The 7,431-nt window shown below is 44.0% G+C and overlaps 1 long non-coding RNA gene across 2 annotated transcripts; it reads right to left on the reverse strand.

Annotated features, from left to right (window-relative positions):
* Positions 1-3,226: 3,226 nt before the first annotated feature.
* LOC113457506 lies at positions 3,227-7,198 on the reverse strand. Of its 2 annotated transcripts, XR_003378063.1 has the most exons (4): positions 6,961-7,198; positions 6,637-6,810; positions 4,377-4,580; positions 3,227-3,779 (listed from the first exon to the last, which is right to left on the reverse strand). It is a non-coding gene; the product is annotated as an uncharacterized LOC113457506 (long non-coding RNA). The 2 variants fall into 2 exon arrangements; XR_003378062.1 differs by having other exon boundaries at positions 6,637-7,198.
* Between the last annotated feature and the right edge of the window lie 233 nt (positions 7,199-7,431).

The raw sequence follows: 7,431 nt of genomic DNA on the forward strand, positions 1-7,431 counted from the left end.
AATATTTTCTTTTACAAGTAGAATGTTCCAATTGTATTTATATTATTTATAGAGCAAGAAGATCCATACGTGTGTGTGTGTGTGTGTGTGTGTGTGTGTGTGTGTTTATCTATTCCCAACTTGAGTCAATGAATTAAATTTTAACCGAATGTCCTATTTAGTTCTAAAGTTACCACTTTTAAAGTGGTCCCATCGATGCGTTTAATAATCCCCTGCATCTGCTAACACCAGACTGAGAAACACCGAAACAGGCAACAATGGCTGCTTGCAAGTGGATGTATCCTTGCCTAAGGTTCCATGAGCTAATCAATAAGTTCTTCCCAGTTTTTTACATCTAACTAAGGTAATGAAATGGTGAGAGAGAACGAGAGAGGTGCACTGGGTGGGGGAGAGATTCAGCATACTTATAAATATCTTAACATAAACACACTGCCAGAGAATGGGAAACTATTGGCAATTCTTGTCTTTCTGATGCGACAGTACAACCACTGGTGTCCATCGGATGGAAGGAGCAGGGCGAGGGGCTGACTCTGTTGCTGGCTCTTCTCTCTGAATTCCCCCAGCTTCACACAGGTGCTTATTCTCAGCTGCAAGTCACATACTGGATCTCAGATTAAAGGGAAGATGTAAGGGAGTCGATACAGAGGAGCCCATTTCAGAGGGAGTCTCTGCTTGAGCTGGATGCCCCAGGGGTACTCTGGGTATAAATGATACATTAAAGCTTTCCTCCATTTCCCGGGGCTCTCATCCTTTGTACCATAACCACTGGCTCTGGCCTCAGGCAGCAACTGTTGGCTCAGGGCTGACCTACAGAGAGCCACAGGTAAAGGAAGGTGAAGCCAGTGACACAGAGATGCAGCAAAGGGGGTACCGTCACGCAGGTGAAACAACTGGCTAATAGCTCCTGTGTAAGTGGCAGAGCTCAACTGGATATCCAGTTAGATCTGACCAATAACGTATTCTCATGCTCCCCTAATACACCCACCCCTTTTCCTGACCATGTATGTAGGGACACAACGTGTATATATTAGATATTCTTACATAGCTTTCTTTTAATTAAAAATATTTATTTATATTGCCTTTGTGCCTTATGTGTGTGTCCGTGTGACTGTATGGTCTGTGTGTGCAGGTGCCCTCAGAAGCCTGAAGAGGGAATCCAATCCCCTGGAGCTGAAGTTACAGGTGGTTGTGAGCCTCCCAGTGTGGATACTGGGACTCAGGTCCTCTGCAACAGTGTAAATGCTTTTTATTGATGAGCCCTCTCACCACCTCAGCCCATCCTGGACCCTTTAAAGTCGTTTTTCTGTGATTTTAGATTGATAGCATATGTCACTTTGGTTGTGAAATGTTTATCAAAAATACTTGATGTGAATTTATATTTCACAAAATTTACAGTGGAAGCAGTAGATTGTCAGAGCCAAGGGATCCAACATGATTGCTGTGGGATAATGCTCTTGTACACTGTCAAGATTTGTCTCTCATATTAGTTTACTAAAATGCTGATTGACTAGTAGTCAGGCAGGAAGTATAGGCAGGGCAACCAGACTAGGGGAATTCTGGGAAGAGGAAAGGCAGAGACTCAGACACCATCTACACACAGAGAAAGCAAGATGAGAATGCCTTACTGAGAAAAAGTACCAAGCCACGTGACTCAACATAGAAAAGAATTATGGAGTTAATAATAAACCTGAACAATAGGTCAAACTGTTTATAATGAATGTAAGCCTTTGTGTGTTTCTTAGGGACTGAAGAGCTGTGGACTGGGCCAGACAGAAACATCTACACGTGGTTAAAAGCTTTCTGTCACCAACTTGAGCATTCTTTTAAAAAAAACAAATCAAGTGGAATTCTAGTTTCTCATAGCAGCCTCACTTAAAAAGTCCAGTAGTCTTGTGTGGCTCAGGACTAGTGTGCTACATCGTACAAAAGTGTGTCCTATGAAAAGGAATAGGTGTATGCTGTGATCCTAGCACCCAGGAGGCCAAAGTGAGACTTTCACAAGCTTGAGGCCAGCCTGGGTTATATAGTGTAAGACCTTGGGGGGCCAAAGACACAGCTCTTGTTGCTCTTCCCGAACACCTGAGTTCAGTTCTCAGTGCTCACATTTGGTAGCTCACAACCACCTGTATCTCTTGCTCCAGGTTCTTCTGGCCCAAATGGGGACTAACACACACACACATGCATGGTAACACACAAACATACACACACACACACACACACAGAGTCTTTAAAAGAGTAATACAACACTCTGCATAGCATCAAAAATCAAGCCAGTCAAACCAATATTATTGTCTGCCTACTAACAAGCGAAGTCCTCTTGGCCAAGAACGACCGTCTTCGTAGCTGGAATTACTGAGGAGCAACAGAAATTGGTTGTGTTTGCAACTTTGGGGCAGTGCTACCCAGGAAGTCTGTGGATATAGTTTCACTCGATCTTTAGATTGCCTATGTGTAGTAACTGATCTTCGTCTCAACAGTGTACCCTGGGAACCGTGTCGCTGAAGGTTTCAGTGCCCTTATGAGAAGCTCCACGATAACCAAGATGACCAATCAGTGGCTGCTTTGATGCACTAACCTCATCTCTATGTGTGAGATGGTGCTGAAAGACGACAGTGGTGCTAGGACATAAATTCACTAAAGGAGGAAAAATGATGTAATGCCTTGCATATCTTTAAACATATGCATGGGTGTATACCCAGAAGAAAATAAATGTATTTTCATAAAGCATGGTCAACAATGTTCGTGTTGCTAGACATGGTGGCACATGACTCGAACATCAGTGAGATTCCACGGAAGAAGCTTCAAAAGTTCCAAGAGAGATTAGATTACACAGAAAAATCCTAATAAGAAAAAGGAGAAGGGGAGGAGAAAGTTTGTTCATATAACACTATTATTAATTTCCTCAAATTGGGAATTATCTAAGCACACATCAGCATCAACAGTAAAACAGGCCTATGGTGTCACCACTTGGTGGTAATGCTTGCTGTAGTATGGATGAGGCCCTGGATTTCCTACCCAATGCCCAAAGTAAACAACAATAGAAAAAAACACAACATGCATAGTGAGATTATTGTTTAAAAGACAGTGTATTATGCTCGATTTTTGTTGTTTTTCATTGAGATAAGGTCTCACTATGTAGGTCTAGGGGACCTGGATCTTGATATGTTAGACAAGGCTGGCCTTGGACTCTAAGAGGTCCACCTGTCTCTGCTTCTTGAGTGCTGAGATTAAAGGTGTGCACCACTGAACCTGGCTTAAAATGAAGATTTTTTTTTTAGGGCAAAGAAATATCTGAGTAATAATGAAAACCCCCAGTTGTATCTGGAATACAGATGAAACTCATGAATAGTATACTAAACAAAGAGTCCAGATATAGACAGGACCAGAATGCAGGCTTCTGCTTGTATGAAGTTCAAAAGCAGAGAAACTAATCTTTCTTTCGAGAAGTTGGTTACTAACCTGACAAAGGCTGGTAGTTTCGATTAGGGCACGGCACAACATGACTAGCAACCTAACTCGGTGGCAGAGCACTTGCTTCGCGTGCACAAGACCCTGGCTTCAATTCACAGAGCAAACCAGAAAGCAGCAAGAAAGAGCTACTGGGAGGTTGTAGTTCTTAGTCTGGATGTCGAACAGACAGAGATGTTCACTGGACAAAGGTACTTGCTGATTATACACTGTTCTGGATGTCTGTCATTCATTAAAGCACGTGTGCAAGTGATAAATCCTTCCATTCACTTCGCTGGAGACCAGTAGAATTTTATGTCCATTCTAGGAATCTAGAGAAAAAATCAGCATGCAAGAAAGTCAGTCACCATTCCACTCTGTGAGTCTATCCTGAAACACCAAACATCTTTTTTGGAGGTTGCCTAGGTTTAAATATGGTTTGCTTGTACCCCACTAGGGTCCGTGTGATGGAGGCTTCGTCCTCATTATAGCAACAGAGGTGGTGGAATTCTTAAGAGGTAAGGCCTAGTGTCGGGGGGATTGGCTCACTGAGGACACTGTCCTTTGCAGAATTGTTCTCATGGGACCTTATAGTCAGCTCCCATAACAGCAGTTATGATAAAACCAGACTAGCGCTTCCTTAGTCTCTTTGGCTTCCTCTCTCACTCTTTGATTTCCTGTTCTGATCTCATCAGCTGGGAGGCCTCAGCAAAGGTCAAATACATGGATCTGATAGAACCAGGACTTTCAGCTTCCCGAACCGAGCCAAGCAAACCCCTTTCTTTACAAGTTTCTCAACTTCAGGATTGATGCGAAGGCAAAGGAAGGAAAGTCAAGCTGATGTGGGTGCCCAAATGGAGAGCAGGAGAGAGATCAAGGAAAAGTTATCTTCATGGGATCCTCTCACCTTTGCTTGGTGAAAACCTCACCTTCTCCAGGTGCCATTGGATGCCATTTCCTCCTGAAGTCTTCGAACGTCTCAAACAAAACTCGAGGCATGGTGCTTGTCTGTCTTACTCATTTGTTCCCATTGGTTACAGCAATTTCTAGGAGCCAATCCAATGGAATGCTGAAAGCTTGGACTATGGAATCATCAAAGCTTCAAGGTCTCTCTCTTCCACTCTCTGTGTGAGCTGGAGAAAATTGCTTAATTATGCTTTTCCTCAGCTGTAAAGTGTAGATTACATCAACTGCCCCTTCAATAGGTCATTGTAAAGATGAAACAAGATAATAGATGTGTTGGTGCTGGGGAACAATAAAATCGCAGGGACTGGTTCCTGTTGCTTTTATTGACTATTATCTATATAGATGACAGGGTCCTGAGAAATGTGCATTATGTCTTAGATGGTTACATGCATGACACATGTCTTGTATGTATATCTCTCTTACTTTTGAGCAAGAACTCCAGTTTGATTTAGTTTGTTTATTTTTGTTTGTTTTGTTGGTTGGTTGGTTTTCTGGGAAGGGGAAGAGCTGGGGACCTTACTACAGGCATCACCTACTCAGGAGTGTTCATCTGCACCCCCAACCTAAGAACTACAACTTGTATGTGGTAATAGCCCATGTTGCACAATGCTGAGGTTTAGACTGTGTAAATGCTTTGAAACGTGTAGAATTCACAGTGAAATTTTGTATTATTTTTAATCTGGTGGTGCTGAAAGCAATTTTAAGAAAGGACTTCTTTTGTGTATTTTCTTTTCTCTAGGGTGTCTAGCCAGTCCATGTGCTCAGAGTTGACCCAATGGGGACACTGAATGTTCTATGATCTGGAATACACCTCAGTTCAAGACAGGCACCCTACCTGCCTGTGGGCCAGGTGCCCTACCTGAATGGATGCCTCAGTGGATAAGCCATCCAGCTCTTCCTAAAGTCTCTCACTCTGTCTGACATTTCCTGTACATACTCCAAATCAACCCTTGAAAATTTTCCCACCACCCTTCACCTCCCATCCTTTTCTCTCTTCATTAACTTTTGAATATTCTATTTTTTTCTATTTAAAACAAATAAACAAACAAAGCTTTAAACGTCAGTCACAGGATTGATTTTATAGTTCGGCAACACAGAACTTACCTAGCATGTGGGTGGCCCTAAGTAGGTCCCCAGAACTGTAAACAAATAAATACCAACAAAAATGTCTCAGACCTACATCTTCCTCAAGCTCCGCCCATTTTCTTGGATCTCCTTTATAACAAAATCCCTTGAATGGATTGTTTACATACAGCCTCCAGTTTTATTTCTCTTTCTTACCATTTTTTGTTGAGCAGGCTTTAGTCCCCAACTCTCCAAAGAGAAAAATCCAGTCACAGTTTACCAGTGATCTGGAATTTTCTCAGACTCTTGAATAGTGAGAAATTAAACTTCTATTGTATTGATGCATTGTACTTGGTTATATTTTTTAATCACAAAAATCTGTTCCAGCTCATGTGATGGAGCTAATAACTTCCATGTTCATCGTGCCGAGCTTGAATACCTCCCCTGCAGTGTATCCTTGTCTATTCAACTGCCTACAACACGAGCAACTGAATATGTAGGAAGAGTCTCAAACTTAGCATAGCGATACTAAACGTTTAATTTCCTTCCCCAAGAAGCTGCTCTCAGTCAGAAAATATCCCTCCCTTTGTTGCTCTTACTTCTGGAGCCATCCCGTTGTCCACGACTTCTCTCCCTTCCAATCCGTTTGCCAAGAAAGGCTGCCATCTTCTAGGCTCCATTAGCTTCCTGACCACCCCAGCTGTTTCCCTCCTCCCACAGTCCTCCGAATATGGAGGCAGATAGTCCCGAGAACAGAGGTCAATGCCAGTCATCTTTCTACACAAAACCTCCTCTAGAGGCGTTGCCTCTCATCATTCTGAAGCGAGGACCCAGGGCACAGAACACGTTAGGTAAAAGGGTGCCCTCACCTTGACTTGACAAGCCTAATAGTGACTTTTTTTCTACCTGTCTGGTAGGTAACTTTTCACTATGCTCTCTTCCTCCTCACAGACTCCTGGTCTTCTTTCTCTCTTACACACACACACACACACACACACACACACACACACGCACGCACGCACGCACGCACGCACACTCACACGGAACTCCTCCACTACCCAAGTCTCACTGAACTCCAGGCTGCAGCCTGTCAGCTAGTCAACCCCTCCCCGAGGCGCTTCCTCCAGAATCTAGAGTCTAGATCATCTCGTGACTCACTCCCGTTCTTACTGGCCTCCCGTCAGTCAAGTTTTAAACTCTGCTTTGGGACGTCTCTCCATTGTTCTTCCATGCGATAGACACGGCCGTGGGAAAATGAAGATGAGCTGAAATGGCCTCCTCTCTCCAGAAACTGTTGTATCAAACAGGAGAGCGACCTTCCTGGAGAGTTTCCTGGAAGAGGAGGCCCATAAACTGAATCTTATGGGGGAAAACAGTTAAAGGGGAGGAAAGAAGGGGTGATAAGGAGAGAGTCTTTTAGGGAGATGGCGTGTATGTGGGTAGGGAGCAGAGGCTGCTGATCGGTCTTATCTGACTCCAGACCTCGTCATGCGCTATGATATGCACACTGGGAACAGCTCGGTGGCACGCATGGTGGAAAGACGTGACAGGTCACCAGGATGACACAGACAAGGGAGCCGAAAATAGAGAGCATGACTGCTGTAGAGCACTGTCAGTGACAAACGGGGACGTTCAGACGGGAGCTTCAAAAGGGGGTTCCGAAGCAGAGGCAGTTCATCCTGTGGGAAAAGGTCAGGAGCGGGAGTCCTCAGACAGGAAGATACAGCGCTGTGAAGACTGAGCTTCACTGGGCTCCAGGGTATCATTGTTCTTGGGATCCAGCCCCGTGCAACTTCTCTCCCTTGAATCTGGGCTGGGTCTGTTACTTGCTTTGACCCAGTGGTTCTCAACCAAGGAGGGATCCCCCACCCTGCCCTGAGAATGTTTACAATGTTTGGCAACAAAGGGAATGCTTCGGGGAGAGCTGCTATAGCAACCTTGGTGATGCTAACA

Source organism: Microtus ochrogaster, linkage group LG1 (assembly GCF_000317375.1).
Source record: "Microtus ochrogaster isolate Prairie Vole_2 linkage group LG1, MicOch1.0, whole genome shotgun sequence".
Taxonomy (NCBI): Eukaryota; Metazoa; Chordata; class Mammalia; order Rodentia; family Cricetidae; genus Microtus; species Microtus ochrogaster.